This window comes from Bos grunniens, chromosome 2, assembly GCF_055505025.1.
Source record: "Bos grunniens cultivar Pamir isolate PY7600 chromosome 2, Bosgru_T2T1.0, whole genome shotgun sequence".
Classification (NCBI taxonomy): Eukaryota; Metazoa; Chordata; class Mammalia; order Artiodactyla; family Bovidae; genus Bos; species Bos grunniens.
The window spans coordinates 28,741,775-28,765,276 of NC_141166.1; positions in this window are offsets into that span (position 1 = coordinate 28,741,775).

The following is a 23,502-nucleotide window of genomic DNA, read 5'->3' on the forward strand; positions in this document are numbered from 1 at the left end:
AGTTTAAGAAATTGTGATCTGGTCAGCTTCTTATACGGAAAAGGACACCCTAACTCAGAGATGTTAAACGACTTGTTGAAGGTCACATATGAGTTCAATGACAGGGAGAGGCTAGCATAGTCCCCACTCCAGGATCAGTTTTGGTGGTAATCAAAGTGAAGGAATTATACCAGCTGAGACCAGGGTTACAGTAAATCCAATACCAGGTTCTGAAGAGCTGTTGGAAATAAAGGAAATGTGTTCAGTGGTCCCCAGGGCCCGGACCTGATAAAGCTTCATATTACAGTCCACCACTATGAGAACAAAGATGGTACAAAGAAGGGAGCCAATGGCACTGTCTCAAGACAGTAAGACTCCAGCTCTCCTCCTTCCTCTAGCCAAGAGCTGAACAGCATCATGTCCAGGACAAATGCAAGTCAACTGGGCCTGGCTCCCAGTCCCTCAGAATACATACTCTCCCCTCCCTTCCACTCATGGGGGCCTCTCACACTACTTACCCAGATATGTTGCTGAGCTTATGGAGCATGGCTGGATGCTCAAAGGCACCACTGGTTACAAGCCTTGGGACTTTGCAGAGAAGCGTGCACACACACACACACAAATGGGAGCAAGAGGCTTCGTCTGGTGTGCATTACACATATCCTCAGCCAAAAAAAAGATGAGCAACAACCACAGAAGTGGGAGACTCCACATGATAGCTGAAACAACTCGCCCCTCATAAGGACTGATATAGCGGCTGCTACAAGATTAATTGTATTTTTCCTGGAACAATGCTGGAAATCACTCAAAAGGCAACAAATGCTGAAGTCTATCTATGCTCTGCCAAAATTTCAGACAAAAAGCCAATAAGGCTATTTTTACCTTACGTGCTTGAACGGATTTTTTTTTTTTAAGCAGATCTGTGTTCAGTGCAGTGAACTAGATCAGCTCAAGAGCTCAGAAGAGACAGATCACCTTGGGGAGGTGAGTGAATTCTCCTGAGTCATCTGTACTCCAAATCACATGTTGGATGTGCCACCCAAAGGAGTACCTTGCCTGTGCCTCCTTGTTAAACCCCACACAGAAATAATGGGCTGCCAAGTGTGTGGACTAAACAGGGCAGTTCCTAAGATCACTTCTTGTATGGAAGCCAAGAATAGGAAGTTGATGATGGTAAAGCAAAGGACCCTGTTAGCCACAGCTCCTTTTGAATTTCTGAAATATTTCAAAAGATGAATATTGCTTTTGCAACCAGATCAAAGTCCTTCGGGGCTCCCTCAGGGTTAAATAGATGGTGATAATAACCTGTGTCTTGTATGTGTAGAGCATTTATAGGTTTTCATACACTATCACATTTATCCTCTCAACAACCCTGTGAGTTGGGTATTATTATTCTTAATCACACTTTTACAAGTGAGGAAACTAAGGATCAGAAATGTTAAACTGGCTTGTAGCAATTTGCTAGAAAGAATCATCAGACATACATAAAGACTGCCACAAAATACAACTTTGCTTACAACAAATAAAATGTTACATCAGTCAGGATTCTAGCAGGAATCAGATCCCAAACTCAAAACAAAACTAGTAACAGGGGGATGTTATATTCCTAGGCTGTTATATTCCACTGACTACACTAAAGCTTTGTCTGTGTGGATCACAGAAAACTGTGGAAAATTCTTAAAGAGATGGGAATACTAGATCACCTTACCTGTCTCCTGAGAAATATGTACGCGGGTCAAGAGCAACATTAGAACTGAACAGGGAACAACAAACTGGTTCCAAATCGGGAAAGGAGTATGACAAGGCTGTATATTGTCAACCTGTTCATTTAACTTCTTTGTAGTATACATCATGTGAAATGCTGGTCTGAATGAATCATAAACTGGAATTAACATTGCCAGGAGAAATATCAACAACCTCAGATATGCAGATGACACCACACTAATGGCAGAAAGTGAAGAGGAACTAAAGAGCCTCCTGATGAAAGTGAAAGAGGGGGGTGAAAAAGCTGGCTTAAAACTCAACATTCAAAAAACTAAGATCACGGCATCTGGTCCCATCACTCATGGCAGATAGAAGGGAAAAAGTGGAAGCAGTGACAGATTTTATTTTCTTGTGTTCCAAAATCACCATGGGGAGTGACTGCAGCCATGAAATTAAAAGATTTTTGCTCCTTAGAAGGAAAGCTGTGGCAAATCTAGACAGCATGTTAAAAAACAGAGACATCGCTTTGCCAACAAAGGTCTTGTACAGTCAAAGTGTGGTTTTTCCAGTAGTCATGTATGGACGTGAGAGCTGGACTATAAAAAAGGCTAGGAGCCAAAGAATTGATACTTTTGAATTGTGGTGCTGGAGAAGATTCTTGAGAGTCCCTTAGACATCAAGGAGATCAAATCAGGCAACCCTAAAGGAAATAAATCGTGAATATTCATTGGAAAAGACTGATGCTGAAGCTGAATCTCCAATACTTTGGCCATCTGATGCAAAGAGTCGACCCATTGGAAAAGACCCTGATGCTACCAAAGATTGAAGGCAGGAGGAGAAGGGGTTGACAAAAGATGAGATAATTAGATAGCATCACTGACTCAACAGATATGAATTTGAGCAAACCCCAGGAGAGAGTGGAGGACAGAGGAGCCTGGTATGATGCAGTCCATGGGGTTGCAAAGAGTTGGATGCAGCTTAGCAACTGAACAACAACAAAATTCCTAGGATTGAGAGGCCTGGGGAAGAGGCAGAACCTGGAGAGAACCCAGTTTGAGAGATGCTATGACCGTCAGTCCAAGCAGGGAATGAGTTAGAGAAGTAGATAATCCAATTGCCTGGGTTCCATATTGGCCATAACCAACCAGAGATCAGACGACAAAATGATAGTTGGATTAACTATGCATCTGAACCCGCCAGAGCAGAAAGCAGATTGGGAAAGGTGAGGAGAGTGTCAAATGAAAATTATCTTCAAAGTGATATTTGTAATTAAAGACCAATCTACATACTCAACATTTGGAAAATGGTTCAATATATATGGTTCCTACAAACAATAGAATATTTGTACAGCAATAAAAATCATTTTCATTCTCAAAGAATAATGACAACAGAAAGTATGCTTATGATACAATAAAACTCTAAGAAGCCACATTTTAAAAAAGAAAAGAAGAACTACATAGACAGTATGATTCTAAATAAAAGATGAGATAAAAGATGGAAGGAAAGACACAGGAAGGTCAGCATCTCCGGGTGTTATTTCTGATAGAATTAGCTTGTTGTCGTTTCCATTTTCTTCATTTTCTACTTCACTGTTTTCCCAAATGTTGTATAAGGAACACATGCTATCATTGTAACCTAGAAAATGTATATATTGACTTAAAGCAGATAATCTTAAATACTTAGATATTATGAAGCAAAAGTGTTAGAAGCCCTTGGCACTAGCTAACACTTAATAAGAGAAAAAACAAGAAGGGAAAAATCCATTCCTGTAATGATAACAGACTAGGTGTTGGATGTTCTCAGGATTGCTGAAAGTAAGGTTGTGCATCTTATAATGAATCTTCAAAACAATCCTATGACAAAAGATTGGGATTGGGGGCAGGAGGAGAAGGGGACGACAGAGGATGAGATGGCTGGATGGCATCACTGACTCAATGGACGTGAGTCTGAGTGAACTCTGGGAGTTGGTGATGGACAGGGAGGCCTGGCGTGCTGCGATTCATGGGGTTGCAAAGAGTCGGACATGACTGAGCGACTGAATTGAACTGATGACAAAAGAATCTTCACCTCCTTCTACAAAGAGATATAGACTTAGACTCACAAGGTCACACTACTGTTAAATAACAGAGCCAATATTTGAACCAGACTGTCTGATTCCAAAGTCAGTGCTATTCCAAGGAGCTGAGCCATGCTCCTCATGGGGGCTACTCCACTCCCAGGAGCCCTGTCCTGCATGTCAGTCTCCCCTCAATCATCACAACTCTAGAGAACTGCATCACTGTGGACACATCTTAAGCACCTTCTGAGCTAACAATAAATACTTAGAAATTCCAGGGAGTGCAAAAGAACAAGTCCTGGTCCCTGGTCTGGTTTTCCACTCATAAAGTCTTCATCTATAGACCAAGGAGTTTGCTGATTTCAGCATCCACTCAAAGGATTCCCATTATGAATAATAATGATTATACAGAAAAAGATTCATTGAGCACTAATTTCATGCCTAGCACTGAGCAGTATGCTTTTATACTCATCCTGCTCAGACAGTAAAGAATCCACCTGCAATGCAGGAGACCCAAGTTTGATCCCTGGGTTGAGAAACTCCCCTGGAAAAGGGAATAGTTACCCACTCCAGTATTCTTGCCTGGGAAATTCCATGGAGAGAGGAGCCTGGCACACTACAGTCCATGGGGTCACAAAGAGGCAGACACGACTGAGACTAAGCATGCGCACACACAATCTTTGAAACAAACTCTGGGACGAGTCTATGACTACCCTTGTCTTATGCAGGAAGACGTTGAGTCCCAGAGAATTTAAGTCACTTGCTCAAAATCAAATAGCTAAGGAAGCAGCAGACTGCTCAGTGGACGCAGATTTGTTTGACCATAAAAACCCAGGCTCTTGGAGCTTATGAATTAGATGGGGAGATAGTCCAGATTTATTTGAGAAAGTCACAGAAACATAAATCAGCAGGACTTATTAATATCTTTAATAGGAATATCTCCTACGGGGCTTTAATGTTGCTCAAAACCCTATCATAAGAACATCAGCCCATTCGCTGATCCATGGCTCCCTTCGGTGGTCTGAGAGGCTGCTTCTCAATGCTAGAAAATGTGGTCAGCCTATGTGCCCAAGAAAAGAACAGGTGTCTGTAAGCCTTAGCAGCTTGTGCCACAGACAGAAAACTGGCCCTTCCTCTGAGTCTTCGGTCCCAGACTTCATCTCTGGGTGGCAGAAGAAGCAGGTAGAATGGCCCAATGATGGAGCAGCTTTAGCCTCTGCTTACCTCCCCTATTCTATTCCCAGCACCAGTAAAAACTAACCCCACAAAGTTGTGGATCCCCAGTTGCCATGGGCCACATATTACAAAACAAGACAATAAAATGTCGCAAAGATCCCCAACCACAAAATTCTCTCTATTCTGTCTCTCCTAGTTTCAAGAGTTCATAAGAATTAAACAGTGACTATCCCAGTGATAGGGCTTCCCTGGCGGCTCAGTGGTAAAGAATGTGCCTGCCAATGCAGGAGACACAGGTTCAATCCTTGGATCCAGAAGATCCCCTGGAGGGGGAAATGGCAGCCCACTCCAGTATTCATGCCTAGGAAATCCCATGGACAGTGGAGCCTGACAGGCTACGGTCCACGTTGTCACAGAAGAGCTGGACATGACTTAGCAATGGAACAACAAACAAGCAACAACACATCCCAGTGATACCATGACAGCGTCTTTATCCTTGGCAACCGAAGCAACATCCACTCAACCCAGCTTCTGTTCCTGCCTCTCCTGCTCACCCCCGACTCCAGTTCTACAGCCAGAGTCTCCTTCTTGCCCCACCAGGGCCTCTGTACATCAAGATTCCATTGCACAGTGGGGAGAAAGGATAAGATGTATCTTAATTTACTCTGTGTTCTGCCCACCTCGCTTATTTAGATTTTCAGCCTGCTGAGAAGGAATTGTGCCTAGCTTAATGATCAGCTCAGCACTTAACCTGTTGCTGACACTTGAATGTGTTCTAACCCTGGTTAAAATTCTGGGATAGCATTTAGGCTGGCAGCCTGAGGGTAGGAGCCACTCTCTGGCGCTCCGTCATTACTGAATTTTCTGCTCAGCAAAGTCAAGAAAATAGGAGTTGTAATGAGATTAAGTCTGAACTTGGAAAATGTCATTCCTTGAATCCCAAATACTGGTTTTAATGCTTTTTGGCATAGGTGAGGCCCCATATTTCTCTAGCCTGACACCCAAGCTTTGTGGTTCCTACAGATTCCAGGGTCTTGGTGCTTCTCATCTGCCTACCTTCTACAAATTATTAGAAATTAATTTGACTTGGTTCAGCATTATCTGACAATTGCACTGAACCCCCCCCCCACCCCACCCCATGAACCTTCCGGGCTAATTTACATCCCCGCCATGCGGCTTAATGTCTCCAGTGCTGGCGCACATTATTTTAAGCTCATGCCAATTATAATTTTTAATACAGTCTGAAAATCATGCCGTTACTTAGCAACAAAGGTCACTCCAATAAATAATAACATTTTGTGAGCCTATTGATACCCTCGATTCCTTTTCATGGGATTGAAAGTTAGTGGCGAGGCCGCTCCCAGTCCTTCCTGGTGGGTTTCTGTTACCTGCAGCTCCTCCCCTAGACACCGGCCCAGTCCCCACACTTAGTCCCCTGTCTCCTCACTCTCACCCCTTTTAGACAGTGATAGGGTGGACCTGGATAAGCTCCTCTCATCTCATCCTTACTCCCCAGTCATATCTGGGACAGAAACACTGAGCTGAAGTCCCAGGGAGCTGTTATATCAGAAGCCAAGGGTCAAATATCACCACTGAAATGGGAGACCGCAACTGTTTCTGCCCTGCAGACTTTTTTCTTCACTTTTCCCTGGGAGATGACTTTAGCTGCAAGTGCAATGCATGGGTAGACCTTTCAGAGGACAGCCCCGTGGTAATCAGGGCTTAGGGAGTCCGCAGCACAGCTGGAGCCCAGACTTAAACCGAAGGGCACTCCCCCCACCCCGCATCTCCCAGGCTTCGAGCATTTGCTGTTGTCCCATTTATGTTGGTGTGAAGATCTTCCTCCCCGGGCAAGGAGGAGCCAAATATCATTTGGGAAAGCTCATCAAACAGGGTTGTTTAGAAGCTGTAAGTTTTTGTATATATGGAAACCTTTTGACATGGACACAAAAAACGACCAAGCACACTGCCCACCCTCCCTCCCCCACCAAGCCCAGCGGACTCTCTAGAGAAGGAAAAGTCCTACTCAGTCCCCACAGTCAACTGCTCACCATAAACCATCCTAGAAGCTGGAGTTAGGCAAAAGGTTACTGACTCCTGGCTCATTCCTCCCCAGCAGGAGCCAGAATAAAATTTTCTCCTTTTAGAATTTGACCCATTGGAGTCCTCCGAGTGCAGTTCACATTTCATGCTCACAGAAAGTGAGGCCACTTTTATTAGCTAACATTTATTCATCACCCTGTGCTGTGCCAAACACTTTACATATGTTAACTATTTAGTCCAAAGACGTAATGGCAAATACTCTCCCCTTGACCAAACTTTAGTCAGGCCCCCCTCAGCCCTATTCTCAATCATGAATCAACCCTGAGCTCCCATGCCCAGCTTTGCAGAATCCAGTTTTGGCAAGACTTCTGCTAAGTCAGTTTAGAGAGGATTCCCCACGCTTAGTGTTGGATCACCCTTGATATCCAATCAATTTCTTCTTCTCTTATCCTTGATATCTGATCACCTTGGCTTGTCTTCAACAAGAGTCCTATTAAGTTAGCTTAGCAAGAATCCCCTTCCCTCAATGTGTCCTGTTCATAACATTCCACCCATTGAACATCTCACCCTCTTCTTTGGCTCTAAATCCCCAGCTGTCTTGCAATATTCAAAACTGAGCCCCATCCCTCTCCCCTTTTGTGATATTCTTCTTGCGATAGTACTGAATAAATGTTACCATGTTAATAAGAGTTAGAATAACTTTTTTCTTGAACAATATGTACCTCTTCTATTTCCATATAACAAACAAAAAACAAAGGCTCAAAAGAGAACACTGTATTATTTGACTAGCATGTATCAGACTTAAAATTTGAAGGCAGGGAATTTGATTTCCAAAATCTATGCACTTAACCATTTCCCTTGGGGCTTCTGAGGTGGTGCCAGTGGTAAAGAATCTGCCTGTCAGTGCAGGGGATGCAGAAGACACAGGAGACATGAGTTTCATCCATGGGATAAAAGCTAGCCACACCATCAGGAGGATCCCCTGGGGTAGGAAATGGCAACCCATTCAATATTCTTGCCTGGAAAATTCCATGGTAGAGGAGCCTGGTGGGCTACAGTCCATGGGGCCTCAAGAGTCGGACGTGAGTGAGCAATTGAGCTCACACTACTAACCATTTCCCTTAACTGACAGTTTGCTATGAAGTCACTCTCATCCCCTTGCTAGTGATAACACATATTTTCTCTCCTGCACTGCAGGCAGATCCTCTACTGTCTAAACCACCAGAGAAGCCCCCAACACATATTTTAAAAGCCACCAAATCAGACCAGACCGGAAAGTCTTGGGTGGTCTCATCTTCTACAGACAAGCTATAAAACGAAATTATAAGAGATCCTGCCCTTTCAGGGTTGTTGTCCTAGATGAATCTCAGAAAATGAAACTAGCTGAGTTCCTCACTCTTTGGCCAGTTCTGTAGTTGGAAAGATCCAGCTTTAGCAGCATTATTCACTCAATACTGTCCATTTGCAAGGTGTTGTACTAGGCACCAGAAGAAATACAGATGTACAACATAGTCTGCTGCTGCTGCTGCTGCTAAATCACTTCAGTCGTGTCTGATTCTGTGCGACCCCATAGACGGCAGCCCACCAGGCTCCCCCGTCCCTGGGATTCTCCAGGCAAAAACACTGGAGTAGGTCGCCATTTCCTTCTCCAATGCATGAAAGTGAAAAGTGAAAGGGAAGTCGCTCAGTCGTGTCCAACTCTTAGCGACCCCACCGACTGCAGCCTACCAGGCTCCTCTGTCCATGGGATTTTCCAGGCAAGAGTACTGGAGTGGGTTGCCATTGCCTTCTCCGACAACAGAGTCTAGTCATAATCTAAACCTATGCATTATGGTGATGAAACATCCTAGCAGGGTAAAGAATCTAACTGAGCAGGTTATTAGCATCATTTAACTTTATCTTCCCTGTAATTATCACTTCACTTATTTCCTAGGGCCTGGAGGAAAATGCCGCTATCATGCAAGCTGGTTTCTCTCCAGACTACCACTTTACATATCCAAATAGAAGGTCAGTGGCCTGCAGAGAAAGGACTCGGGTTGTATCATTTCAACAAGCTCTAGCAGGCCCCTCTGCTTACCCTCAGCCCCAAGCCACCAGCCTCTATGCGTCTGATAACCCAGGTGTGTGTGAAGATCTAAGGGCACTGATGCCAGGCCAGAATGTCCCGTTGTGCCAGGGAATTTTCCTCCATCATTTCATGTGAATTAAAAATCATTTGAGATTTTGTTCCTAAGCCAGCATAGCCTGGGGCCTCTAAAAGGACAGCAATAAGAACCTGCTCAGCATCCCAGGGCTTCCCTGGCACATCACTCAGAATGAGGGTACAGCTCCGCAGGCCTCCAGCTCACCCTCTGGCAGGAAATTGCTTCCTACAGTCATCCATGGGATAAAAGCCAGCCACACCATCAGGAACCATAAAGAGGCCAAAAGGCAAGCAGCCATCCTCTCAGATCAATTTCATTTCAGTATCTCTGCTTCCCAACACTGCTGTCTCTCTCTGCCCTGTTATATTACTAAATCCTATTTATCTTGATCTTTGAAATGTGTTTCTTTTTCATCATGCCTTCCTATTTACCTGTCTTCTTAACTGTTAGCTTATCCTTGGCCTGGTATGTGAGAGCCACCTTGAAACACGGTCTCCATGTTCTCAGTTTGTCCATTCATTCATTCATCAAATATTTACTGGGAACAATCAGGTGTCAGACTGCAAGATGTTGAAGACATAATTGACATCCTTGTATTTGAAGAGGTCAGAGTCAAACAGAAGAGACAGACATGTGAATCAGTCATTGTAATACATGCAATAAGCTTATTCAAAGCTCAGAAAGAGCAAGGAGGAAGGTGAAACTGGGAGGGACAGAGACATCTACACAGAGATGGAGGAGAAGGGGGTGAATGTGCTAGATACTGAGAACCAGAAGGGAGGGTGCAATCAAAGCCAAAAGGATTCGAAAGAGCCGGTTAGGTTTAGGAAATAGAAATTCTCTACTGTCCAAGTGTGATATGTGAGATGTGAAGACAAAAGAAGGTGAAAACAAACGAGCTGCACGAGACAGATTTTAGAAGGCCTTTTGTGATACACTGGGGGTTTTATTTATTTTGTCTGATCCTTATCAGAGCCTCATGAGGTAGGTATAAGGTGGAACCATAAGAAACTTATCAATACTCTACCATTTTGACCTCTGGTCATGGAAATCTCATGGTTCAACCTTTAGTTTGAACTGCTATTGTTATCACCATTCGAGAGATGGGAAAATCATGGCATCTTACTTGATGACCAATGGTCACACAGCTAGTAACTGCGGGGGCAAAAAATTGAATTGACAGTCTGAGAAGACGAAGGGTAAAATTTTAGATAAAGACCTCAAGCCATGTGGTTATTTTGGGCAAAGCACTCTGGGAAGAGGGTACCATGAGTACAAATTCCCTGGGGCAAAAATGTGTCTGGAATGTTCTAGAAATCCAAGAGGCCAGTGTGGCTGGAATGAAGAGAATGGCAAGAAGGAGAATGGTAGGAGATGAAGTCTGAGAGGTGACATGGAGCCAGATCGCATGGAGCTTACAGATAGTCCAATAAAGATCCTGACTTTTACTCTGAAAGAAATGGAAAACCAAGTGTTGTGCTTTACCAATATCATCCAGGCTGCCGGGCTGAGAATAGACTACAGAGGGGAAGGCCGGTTCAGAGGAAGAGATGAGGGTGGTTGGGGTAAAGGTGGTGTTGGCAGTTGAGGGGAATGGGCCATCGGGGTGTGTTGATCTGGATGAAGGTGTGCAGGAAAAAGAGAGTCAAGGATACTGCCAAGATTTTAGAAGAATAAGGTTGCATTAACCAAGATGAAATTGCCAGTAGATCTGGTTACAGGACATTAGTGCAAGTTCAGGTTTAGGACTGTCAAGTTTGGGACACTCACTGGACCAACTGGAGTTATCAGGTAGGCGGTTGGCTATGTAGGTGCATAGCGCAGGGGAGAGGTCCAAGCTAGAGGATGTATTTGGAATCCAGCAGCAGACAGATGGAATTAAACCTGTGTGATTGGAGAAGATCATCTAGAAAGTGGACATGAATGGAAAAGAGAAAGGGTTCAGGAACAACAGACAGGGCCCTCCAGTATTCAGAGGTCAGGAATCTGAGAAGGGTCAATGAAAGAGACTGAGAAGGAATGACCAGAAAGTGAGAACCACCAGTGGGCACTGATTTTAGCAACATGAAGACCAGGAGGAAGAGGAAGGCTGCTCTCACTTCTCAGAGCACTGCCTGTTCTCACAGTCCCAGTGGCCCATCTGCCCAGCACTGCCGGTCAAAGCCCAGCCTCAGTACGACTGTAACTATCTGAACTATCAGGGCAGTTCATAACCGGTAATCACTGAATTATTCCAGTAGCAGATTTTTTTTCTTTTTTTTTTACTGAATAAGAAAGCTTCATTGCCTAAACTATGTAATGGCACACTCTGTAACTAGAGAATTCCCAAAGAGTAGGTACAATTTTATTTATTTTCAATATCAGGGCATTTGTCATGAAAATAATTGAATTTCTAAAAATTCTGGTACTTTCTATGTCATTTCCTAAAATTATCCTTTGAGAATCCTCTGTAAGAGAACTCATCCCCCCCCCCCCACCACCACCATCACCCCCTGCTGGGAGTAATAGAGGAACTGCTATTTGCACCTCCCGAAACCAAATTTCCCTTGTGGCTCAGCAGTAAAAAATCTGCTTGCCACGCAGGAGACACCAGAGACTCTGGATCAGTCCCTGGGTTGGGAAGATCCCCTGGAGAAGGAAATGGCCACCCACTCCAGTAATCCTGCCTGGGAAGTCCCATGGACAGAGGAGCCTGACAGGCTTCAGTCCACAGGATTGCAAAGAGTCAGACATGATTGAGCACACACATTCTGCATTCTCAACCAGACTTGCTTTCTGTGATTACATCTGCAAGCCAATGAATTAATGAGGACGGTAGTTCCCAAACATACATGAAACTGCCCTATTAAATGCTGACATGAAAGCAAACGTTCATCAACAGGACCCCTAATCCAAAGAACATCATATAATCAATGGCCAAATCCCATTTCTAAAATTTGCTCCTTGCCTTCCAGTTTTTACTTAGAAGTTTTCTATCCCACACAAAAGGTGCTTCCTTGCTACACAGGTCACTTTTGTGATCCTCCCTTCACTCACACACACTTTCATTTCCTTTCCCATTTATAACATTCTGCTCTAAGCAACATTTTGTCTTCCAAATCTGTTGTAAAAGAAATTATGACATTTCAGTGTAACACCAGAATCAGACATCTATATGAACACATAGATACATGTAATGCAAGCAAGAATGAGTTCCATATGTTATTTGAAACAATAAGGTTCCACAGGAGCAAGAGGGCATCTGATATTAATCATACACAGATGAATCTTACTTGATAGTCTTGCCAGTGGCTTTGACTTCTGAGAAAATTAACATTTCCATCTATGTAAATAACCCTTGATTTTGAAAGAAACAGAAAATGATGTTTTTCCTTTCCTGCAATGGAACTTCCTCCTTCTGGCTTATCTGCATCAATGGAGGTCAAGAGAGTATCTGCTCCTACTTTCCAACACTCACCTCTCTTGACCTTGATTAATATCTGGAACAGCTGACAAATCATGCTTTGGCCATCCAAGTCTCACTCTATCCCTAAAGGCACTCAGAGAATGTTCCTGTTCAAGGCATCAAGCCTTCTGTGTTCATTCTAAGCAGATACACAGTGGAAATCTCCACAAAGTGCTCTTTCCCTTCCAACCCCCAGAAAATACTGATAGGCTGAGCTTTTATTTGATCTTCCAGAAGCTTTAACGACCCAGAAGCCTTCCAGAAGCCTTATGTGATCCCATTGCATCTTACACATGTTAACATATGTGTTACACTTTCAAATATGAGCACTTTTGCAAATCTACCCTCACCCACCAAGACAAGGGGGAAGAAAACACTTTGATGATTCTCTGAAACCGCCCTAACGCAGCATGAAAGCCCAAGGCATTCAGCTTTGCTGTCACCCTTTTACCTAGGAAACAGACGCCGGAACAGAACTGAAATCACTTCCTTCTGAGAAATCATGGATGCTTGTAATACATCATTTCAGGAAGAAAAACTTCTAAGGTGGTTTTTTTTTTTTTTAATAAAACCATGTCTGTGTTTCTGGCAGCTATTTGGTTAGAAGTTTTTTGATGTGTGATCTTGACATCAATCAGTATTGCCAGAAGGATCACTTCTGCCAACTCCAGGCTCCTCATGGAGCCCCACAAACAGCTCCAGCCACAGCCTCCTTCATCCACGTGGCAGCCATGGAGAAATGGACACTGTGGGAGAACCCTAGCTCTGAGTGCTCCACCCAACTGAGTGCGCGACCAGTGAAAGTTACTGAGCTTCTATCAAGCCACACTCTTCTTAAACCCAAATGGGGTTATCAGTCCAGGTCAGACAACTCAAACTTTCAAAAACAGGGAAAAAATTAAGTGAGCCATGACACATTCCATACAGAGATGCTCCAGAGTCAGGTTAAAGAACGAAAGAGACTGCTGGTGCTGACGGGGAAAGATTTCCAAGACACACAGATATACTGCAAAAAGAAAAAGAACATATCACAGAACCAAAACCTACAATGTTTCCATTTTATAGAAAAAGCATCTTATTCCATGTCATTAAGTAAATTACAAACTCATCACAAGTTTATGCCTAAATATATGCAAATAGGGAATTCCCAGGCAGGCAGTGGTTAGGGCTTTGCTCTCACTGCGAAAGGCGAGGGTTTGATCCCTGGTCATCCCTGGTCAGGGAACTAAAATCTCACAAGCTGCACAGTGGGGCCAAATAAATAAATAAATGCAAATATATGAACCCGTGTGTGTTGGTACATATACATACCTATACACACAGATATGTGTGTGACATACCTCTCCATGCTTACAGATGTGTCTGAAGGGATGCTCATCATCCTGATAACAGCACTTATCTCCAGGGAGGGGAGTAAGGTTGTGATGAAGTAAAGAGGGGAATTTTCTCTCTTTATCTTATGTTCTTTGGAACTCTGGATTTTTTTTAATAATAAGAATGCATGTAAATATTGCTTACATAACAAAAATAAATAAGCTTGATTTATTCATTTGTTGATTTACTTATTCCCCTATGATTCAACAAGTGCTCTGGGAGAAAGTTAGTCACTTTTCCACTATCCATCCCCACTTTCACCTTGCTAACATGACCCTGGTTTTCAGGGGTGCCAAGTTCTGAGTTCAACATTGCTTTGCCCGCTTTTTTGCAGGTTCAAATAGCCAGAGGATACACTCTAGTCATTGAGATACAGATGGATATGTTGTGGAGGGGAGGAGGAAGTGACACATTTTCCCCTAATCTTGAAGGAACAGGATGTCCGGCACTGCAGCAGCCATGTTGCCAACATGAGGTGTCAAGTATGAGAGGCCAGGGCAGACACTGTTGAGTCACTAACCAATGCAGCAGCTGCCTACCTTCAAAATTCTTGTTTTATTAAGAAATATAAATGCTATCCATTTAAGCTAGTGTAAGGTGAGTTTTTTGTTACTAACAGCTAAGTGCATTTCTAATCAACACAAGTGCCTATGATGTATGGAGCAGAGCCAGGCTAGAGAAGTTGAGTTTACAATAAAGAGGAGAAATTCTCAGCAACATAAAATGCCTAAAACTAAGAGGATGCCTAAAACTAAGAAACGGGGTTAAATAGGTATGCCCCAATTTCTTCATAAGGGGTATTGAGTCAGTCAGATAAGACCCTACCTATGAAAGTAGTTTGTAAGTGGGGTAACAATGGACAAATGTAAGGGCTGACTTTGGTGCATATGTAGTCAAGGTGTGCTATGAACAGTGGCCAAAACGGCACATTCTGAAGTCAGACCATCCTGGCACAGCACACAAATAAGCTTTGAGAGTCAGGAAAATTATTTAATTTCTTTGCACCTCAACTTCCTAATATGTAAAACTGGAATCATAATAATAATTACACCTATGACTACTGTAAGGATTAAATAAAATAATGTATTAGAGGCTTAGCACAGAGCCTGGCATGGGTGGCCTTTAGGATGAGTCATTCACTGTTATTATAGGATGACTGAAAGGGCACCCAAAGATCCTCCGGTGCCAAAACATAACCCCCACAGCCTCCCCAGTAGTCAGAGAAGGTCTCATGATAGCTACCATCTGGCTTAAGGCCTTGGAGATCACTGTTAGAAAAGAAATGTAGAACTCACCTGAGGAAGGTTAAACTTTGATGTTCCAGAAAGACTTACAGAGAAGCTATGACAAGCAAGCAAGGTGCTGAGAATAAAAGAGAATGTCAAAGATCGGACTTCCGTGGTGGTCCTGTGTTTAAGAATCCGCCTGCCAATGCAGGGGACATGGGTTCGATCCCTGATCCAGGGCAGCTAAGCTGGCACACCACAACTACCGAGCCCCGTGCTGTAACTACTGAAGGCAGCACTCTAGAGCTCAGCTCTGCAACGAGAGAAACCACTGCTAGAGAGGCCCACTCACTGCAACCAGAGAAAGCCCATTTGCAGCAACCAAGACCCAGTGCAGCCAAAAAGAAAAAAATACTGCTTTGTGCTCTCAGGGAACTTGAAGAGATAAGACATAAATGCAGGTGAAAGAATATACAGAAGATAAATAACAGACCAATGTTGTACAGGAATGTCCCAAGCCAATGTGTGATTAATTGCCAAAAAGAGATGCAGAGAAAGATCAACATCATCCCAAGGCCAGAGATTATTTTTTGCTGGGAGTTTGAATACGAAGGACTTTAAATAGATGGAAAAGTTTGAAATGCAGCCTATAGCCAGTGGAGAGTCATAGAGATTCCAGATGAGCAAAAATGACCAGAACCTTCTATGGACACTCATCAGAAAGCAATGAGTAGAATTCCAGGGCCCAGAGAGTGAGCAAAAGTAGACAACCAACTGGGACCTATGTTATAATGACACAGATGGAACAGCATGGTGAGAACCTGGACTGGGATGGGCCAGCGGAAAAAACAAAAACACTGATCCCATTAGCAGGTGATATCCCTCCAAACAAATGGGAAATCTTTCTGATTCTGTTTCTATTGTTGTTCACCTTCACTCACACTACTAGTTTATAAGATTAGTTATTGTATGGAGCGGGGAAAGCCCAGGACAGGTAAGTCTGGGGGAAGCAAGGCAGACAGAAGTGCTTAGGAACTGGGTTCACTGCCTCAGAAGGCAGGGAGAGAAGTGTATGCAACCCAAACTATGCACAGAAGGCTGGGTTCTTGGGGACACAGAGAGAAGAGATGGAAGATGGCAGAAGAGAAAAGATCTGTTAAGAGAGATTTGACCCAACTTGACCAACAGGTACTCTGATCTTCAGCTGTACTCAGTGCTTCAGTCTCCCAAACGTGGAGGCATCTCCTCCTGTGTGCAGAGCTTGGGCTTGCTCAGCCTTCCAGAGCCAAAAGTACCTCTCAAGCAGAAGACCCCAGACCCCCTCTCATCATTGTGAATAGGGAGTGCACACGTCCTGTTTCATAAAGGAGTCAGAATATCAAGGTAGAGCAAACCTCCAGCAGCGCATCAGAGATGTCCCCTTCATCTTTACAATATAACTTCCCTCAAGCCTGGAAGTTGGGGGAGTAGCCTGAGTTGCCTGGTCATGGCTTCAATGCATAGATAATACCATTAAGGTGGGGCAAAATCTCTTTAAAAATACTGAAAGTCAACATTCTTTGAATTCTTCATACAGGTCGAACAATGTGCAACTATCTGTAGATAAATGATCTTCTTGAAGTGCCATTTTTGTTCCCATTTTACAGATGGGAAAAACTGAGGTTTAAAGAAATGAAGAAAGCTGCTCAATTCAAAGAGCTAATCAGTGACAGGGAATATTTGAGCACAGACAACCTCAACCCAGAGTGTATCTTCCTTAACCACAGGATCATGCCCTTTCCTCCTCCCTGAGCATGTGAGTGCTAATCTGGTTGACGGTTGAGGCCATTCTCAACGAACAGAGGGCCAACTGGGCACTTGAACTTGGGCTAACACTCAAGTGGCAGAGCTAATAATGAATCAAGCCACTTTGTCTGTGAGACCCTACGGAAGCCCCTGAGCTGCTCTGGCTTTCCCTGTGGTCTAGTTAACCCTCTTTGAGGTGGCACCACTAATTATCAAACTCTTTATTTGGCTGAGCAGACACTCAGTGATGCTCCTCAATGCTCCTGGTGAGATGTGTCCTCTGTGAAAGCTGACCTCTACGTGACAAGGGAGAATTCAGCTCTCGGCCAGAAAGTCTGCCCTGGCTTCTTTTTCATCACTGTGTCTTAACAAATCCTCCATAGTTTGATGTTTTGGGTTTTTTTTTCCTTTCTTTCTTTCTACCTTGTCAGGAAGCCAAGAGTGGCATTTCAAAGGACACGTTTACCCCCCAGCAATTTCTCTCTTCTACCACCATGTGCTTTCTTCTCATAAAATCAGACCAGACAATGAAGCTGTAAACCCAGCTGGTGAGATTGATGTCCTGTTTCTCCAGCCTCCCTCCGGTGGGTTTGCCTCAGGAGCTGTGCGCTGTGAACGATAAACATCCAAATGAAAATGCTTCGAGATAAAGACAATCACAATAACAACAAAAGTAAAAGTCTTTAATTGATAGAGCAGAGGGGTGAATTCAAGGGAGCATATGGCACACAAATAATGAACTGGACGAAACTGCAAGGAAAAATCTTGACCTCGGGATTCTGGAAAGCTCCACCTTATTGCCCACCAACATCTGGAGCACATACACCAAGAAAGGACTGTCCCTGCGGAATGTAACCAAACAAATCAACCGCTCTGCTCCCTATTTTCAAACACTTTTCCTTTTTACAATGAATCAGAAATCTCTGGCAATCACTGTTACATCATTTACGATTAAAAAATCACAGGTAGATTATAGAAAATAAAACAGAGGCTCATATATTCTGCAATCTCGTCTCTGCCAAAAATGAGCTGCTAAAATAAATCCCAGAAGTTTTACATTTTGTCTGCCACTTTTTGTTTTCTAACCCCTCTGTCAAACCGCAAGGATAGAACTTCCATGGAGCTTAACACAAGCTGACCTCACCAGACTCAAGACATGGCAATGCTATGAGAAATTAAAAGCCATGGTGGATTTCTCATTCCCTCTACTTTCTGTGACAATTGGCAGGTGAACTTTTCTATTCCCTAAATTCTGAAAGTAAAAAATATGAGGTTGTTCTGTGTGTTTATCATCAAAATAGAAGTACAAAAGTTGTTGTACATCTAGTGGTGGAGGGCTGCTTGCCAGCCAAAAAAAGGATCTACTGACTGCTGAAAATGAAAAGTAAATACACCCCATTTTAATTGTTTTCCTTCAAAGTGAAGTGAAAGTGAAAGTCACTCAGTCATGTCTGACTCTTTGAGACCCCACCAACTATAGTCCATGGAATTCTTCAGGCCAGAATACTGGAGTGGGTAGCCTTTCCCTTCTCCAGGGGATCTTCCCAACTTGGGGACTGAACCCAGGTCTCCCGCATTGTGGGTAGATTCTTCACCATCTGAGCCACAAGAGAAGCCCAAGAATACTGGAGTGGGTAGCCTATCCATTCTCCAGCAGATCTTCCCACCCTAGGAATCGAACCAGGGTCTCCTGCATTGCAGGCAGATTCTGAGCTCCCAGGGAAGCTGAGCTACCAGAGAAGCTCCCAATTATTTTCCTTCAGTTTCCCCAAAGAACTTATATATATATCTCTGCTTCTAGAGAGTGAATTTCATTTTCCTCATCCATAAAATATAAATGTTGCGTTAGGTGGTCTCCCAGCTGCTTCTCCATTCAAACAAATTCTATGATTTTAAATATACAATACATATATATATGCAATATATATTTAAAATATATTTGTGTCTATATATAAATGTATATGTACATTTGTATATATACATATATATAATCTATGTTAACATGTCAAGATAATTTTAAAATAAAAATGTATTTTTCCTTGCATCTGACATGCATTTAGCCTCTCTCTGCCTCAATCTCTGACTCTGAAAAAAAAGTAAAGACTTGGAATCATGGGTGGAAAATGGGTTTCGACTTGCTTGCCAAATCTTATCCTTTGCCAGGATCATTATGTTGAAAAGCATCGGCAAACTATGCCTGGGCTCAGCATAAAAGAGCACTTATATTTATAATGAGTATTTATATATAGTGAGCATTTAAAATGAGTAATTATAATAAGTTATAACATGAGGCAGATCATACATGATATTTCTATGGCTCTCAAATAAGCCTATTAAAAGTCTAAATCCTATTCCCTCTGTGGGAGAGTCATTGTAAGGACAAAAGAGACGTTTGGAGTCCCCCCATTGGGACTTCACAGCCATGAAAAGAGAGATCCAAAGAGATGAAATTATTTGCCTGTGTTTAAAACCTGAATTCCAGTATTTTGAATCCAAATCCATAAGACTACACCATACCACCTTTCTTAAATTCTAGCAATCTCTATGCAAGGGGGTGTCTACCTGTGGGCAATGAATCATTCGGGATCCAGCTAGGAAGTAGAAATCTTTCCTCTCTAAGGATTGTCATTGGAGTAAATTTAATCAGGGAATTAGTTACACAGATAACTGAAGAGCTAAGAGGCAAAACAGATGAAGCAACCCAAGGATTAGTAACAACAGAAAATTGCCATCACCCTTGAACTGAAAGAACACAGGGAGGAGATAATGTCCCCAGAACCCTTTCTAAGGCTACCTGGAAGAAAATATGGTGGAGTCTGTGGGGAGCTACAAACATGGAAGAAATGAACCAGTGATGAAGCATGAAGGCAGAGACAGGGAGAAATACCCTGGCTTCTCCCCATCCTCCCACCTCTAGTCTTCTGTAAGTGTCTCCATTGACCAACCCTACTCAGAATACAGTCAGCAAGAGAGCCTGAGAAACCTAGTTGCAGAATTGTAAGCAATGACAAGCACACATAAAATAATATATAGATAGATAATAGATAAACACAGATCTGATTTCAGGACATAAGGCCAAGCCAAAAGCTATATCCATATCCTAAGGGTATGCCCAATTTTTTCGGCCTAATCCGTTATCTTATTCCTGAAAGTGAAAATGAAAGTTGCTCAGTCATGTCCAACTCTTTGTGACCCCGTGGACTATACAGTCCATGGAATTCTCCAGGCCAGAATACTGGATTGGGTAGCCATTTCCTTCTCCAGGGGATCTTCCCAACCCAGGGATTGAACCCAGGTCTCCCACATTGCAGATGGATTTTTTACCAGCTGAGCCTCAAGGGAAACCCAACTTATTCCTATTAATATACAAAAATATCTCCCCTTTCCCAGATGGGGCAGGAAAAAAGAATCTTTCTGACATTTTTCTATTGATTCTAGACTCATAGTCAATGGACAGAAATTGGTTTATAGAAATCTTGATGGAAGTTTGCACTGAAGCCAAACTAAAAGCAACCTCCTATCCAGGTCACTCCAACTCATATATGAAGGTTTAAGACCTTGAGATGAAAGGGAAGTTACCAAAGAGGGAGGTCCAGGAAAATTAGCTCTCCTCAGAGGCTCCTAAGTTAAATAAAGTAGACTTCAAAGCTATAGACTAGAGATAGTTCTGTACCCTCAGGATCCCTGACCTCAAAGGCTAAGACAATGACTCCCAAATGATGGTCCTGGTTATCTGCATCAGAACTGCTCTGAGACTCTTGTGAAAGGTCTAACCTCAAGACCTTACACTAGACCCATAGAAGCAGTAAATCTAGAGATAAAACTTGAACACTGCATTTTGGTAGAGTCTCCAACATATTTGGAAAATAAGAGTTCCTGGACAAGAAATCCTTGGCAACAATAAGAAATTCAAGATGTGACACTCTGTATTCCTTCCCAGATGAGCTACTAATAGTTTTTAATGCCTCATGTCCTCTATAGCTGCCAAGAGTGTTTTGCTCTGTCTGACAATCCACAAGAAGGCCTACCAACTGCCCAGACCTTGATTCCTTGGGATCTGTTCCAACTCTGGACTGTATTGTTCAGTTCAGTTCAGCTCAGTCGCTCAGTCATATCCTCTTTGCAACCCCATGAACTGCAGCATGCCAGGCCTCCCTGTCCATCACCAACTCCCAGAGTCCACCCAAACACATGTCCATTGAGTCGGTGAAGCCATCCAACCATCTCATCTTCTGTCATCCCCTTCTCCTCCTGCCCTCAATCTTTCCTAGCATCAGGGTCTTTTCCAATGAGTCAGCTCTTCGCATCAGGTGGCCAAAGTATTGGAGTTTCAGCTTCAGCATCAGTCCTTCCAATGAACACCCAGGACTGATCTCCTTTAGGATGGACTGGTTGGACCTCCTTGAAGTCCAAGGGACTCTCAAGAGTCTTCTCCAACACCACAGTTCAAAAGCATCAATTCTTCGGCTCTCAGCTTTCTTTATAGTCCAACTCTCACATCCATATATGACCACAGGAAAAACCATAGCCTTGACTAGACGAACCTTTGTTGGCAAAGTAATGTCTCTGCTTTTGACTATGCTATCTAGGTTGGTCATAACTTTCCTTCGAAGGAGTAAGCGTCTTTTAGTTTCATGGCTGCAATCACCATCTGCAGTGATTTTGGAGCCCCGAAAAATAAAGTCGGCCACTGTTTCCCCATCTATTTGCCATGAAGTGATGGGACCAGCTGCCATGATCTTAGTTTTCTGAATGTTGGGCTTTAAGCCAACTTTTTAGTTCCCTTTTCTCTTTCTCCTCTACCTGGGTAAAATCTTGCTTCTCTTCTCCACTGCAATTCTCACCAGTTCTCTCATTTTGGCCTCACAATGACTCCCCTGGACAGCCCCTCCCCTGAAGCTAGGAGCCCTCAAGATACCTCTTGTTTGCCACGTTACTCTGAAATGACAGTGCAAGTGGCTGTCATAGATACAGCTGCCCCAGCTGTGGGTCTGGGAGGCCCACCCATTACAGGTGCTGTTGGGCTCCATCCCCTTTGGGTTTGACTGTGGCTGAAGAGCCTGGAGGGCGGGTGCCATGTGGCACCTGCTCCTGGAAGGTGAATATTTTCCAGGTCCCTCCACAGGTAATAAAGCCTGTAGGATTCCACTCTGAGACTTACGGCCTCCCTTTTCCCCTCTGCAGGGGAGGGATGTGGATGCAGTACTGTTACTTGTGCCTGCTATAATGGTGCTTCTTTTCCTTTAAACAATCCAGAGGGGCCACCTTCCTAGAGATAAAAAATGAAAAGATGGTGAGATTACCTGCCAGGACCATTTAGGCTTTAATGATCTTCATGTGAGTGCTCCCAGAAACACCATGCAGCAACCAAGTCATAGGATGCTGTTCTAATAAAATTAAAATTACTAAAATAAACTGCCAGGCATCTGGAAAGCACTGAGAACACAATACATTATGTAAACTGACATTCAAATATTGTACACCTACATGGCCCTTGAGTTACAACAAAGGCATGATGCATGCTAAAGCCTTACTTTTAAAGTTTTAATTTCCTTGTAAGTGGATTTTAATCACTAGGTAACCAAATCATATTCAATACCAATTTCCCTTATGTTGTCCAGTGGCTCACTGTTTCTTTGTGTCGAATTCTCAAATTCACATTTACATACAGTCTAGAGTTGCAAATACAAAACAAGAACTATTCAAATGAAAAGTACAAGAGTTTACAAATACCCAAATAATAGATTCCCCTCCTCCTCCTTCTTACCTCTAGCTCTGTTGGAGTCCATTAAAAACAGACTTAAGATAGGATTAAAGGAGCACTTTGCAACTTGATGAAAATCAAGCTCCGTATATCACTCTTTAAAAAAAGAATAAGAAACACCAAGCGACATTCAGTTTGATCATGAATATTGATAATATAATATTTATTTTAAATATAATGTATTCATCGGTACTCAACCAAAAGCAAAATTAAACTCATCAGGATCAGAATAACTGTTTGGTTTTGCAAAAGTCAAGGACCCTCGTTGGGTGGCTTAATGACTTCTTGTTTGTGTTCTGTTTGCATAAATTATCCATCAAGTGCAGCCATTACACCGGATGCAGCATGGCTCTCGCGGAGGGATGAGAGCCGCGTCAGGACCCTCATTAAAGGGAAATGTGATTGGAATGGAGTCATCATTCCGTGCCTGGCAAGGCTCTGCTGTCTCCACTCTCCATCCCTCTGCACCAATTCCATCTGAAGTCAAAACTGGGCTTGCAGACCTGGATGCTTAAAGGCAACGGATGCAATCAAACAATAGATAAATGACAGCCACTGTGCCTATAGCCAAATGTGAAAAAGAAAGGGGAGAAAAGCAGTAGAATGAGTTTCAAGGCAATCAGATGAGGCTCTAAGAATGCAGGTGCTGGGTAACACGCTCTCCATCCATCCCCCACAGAAAAATTCCTTTTTTCAATATCTACTGACATTCTTTCCACCTCATAGTATTACTATCCAATAAACTGAGTATGGATAGGACTCAAGTCATGCTGTGTGTAATACTAATTAAGGAAGACAGGCAAAAA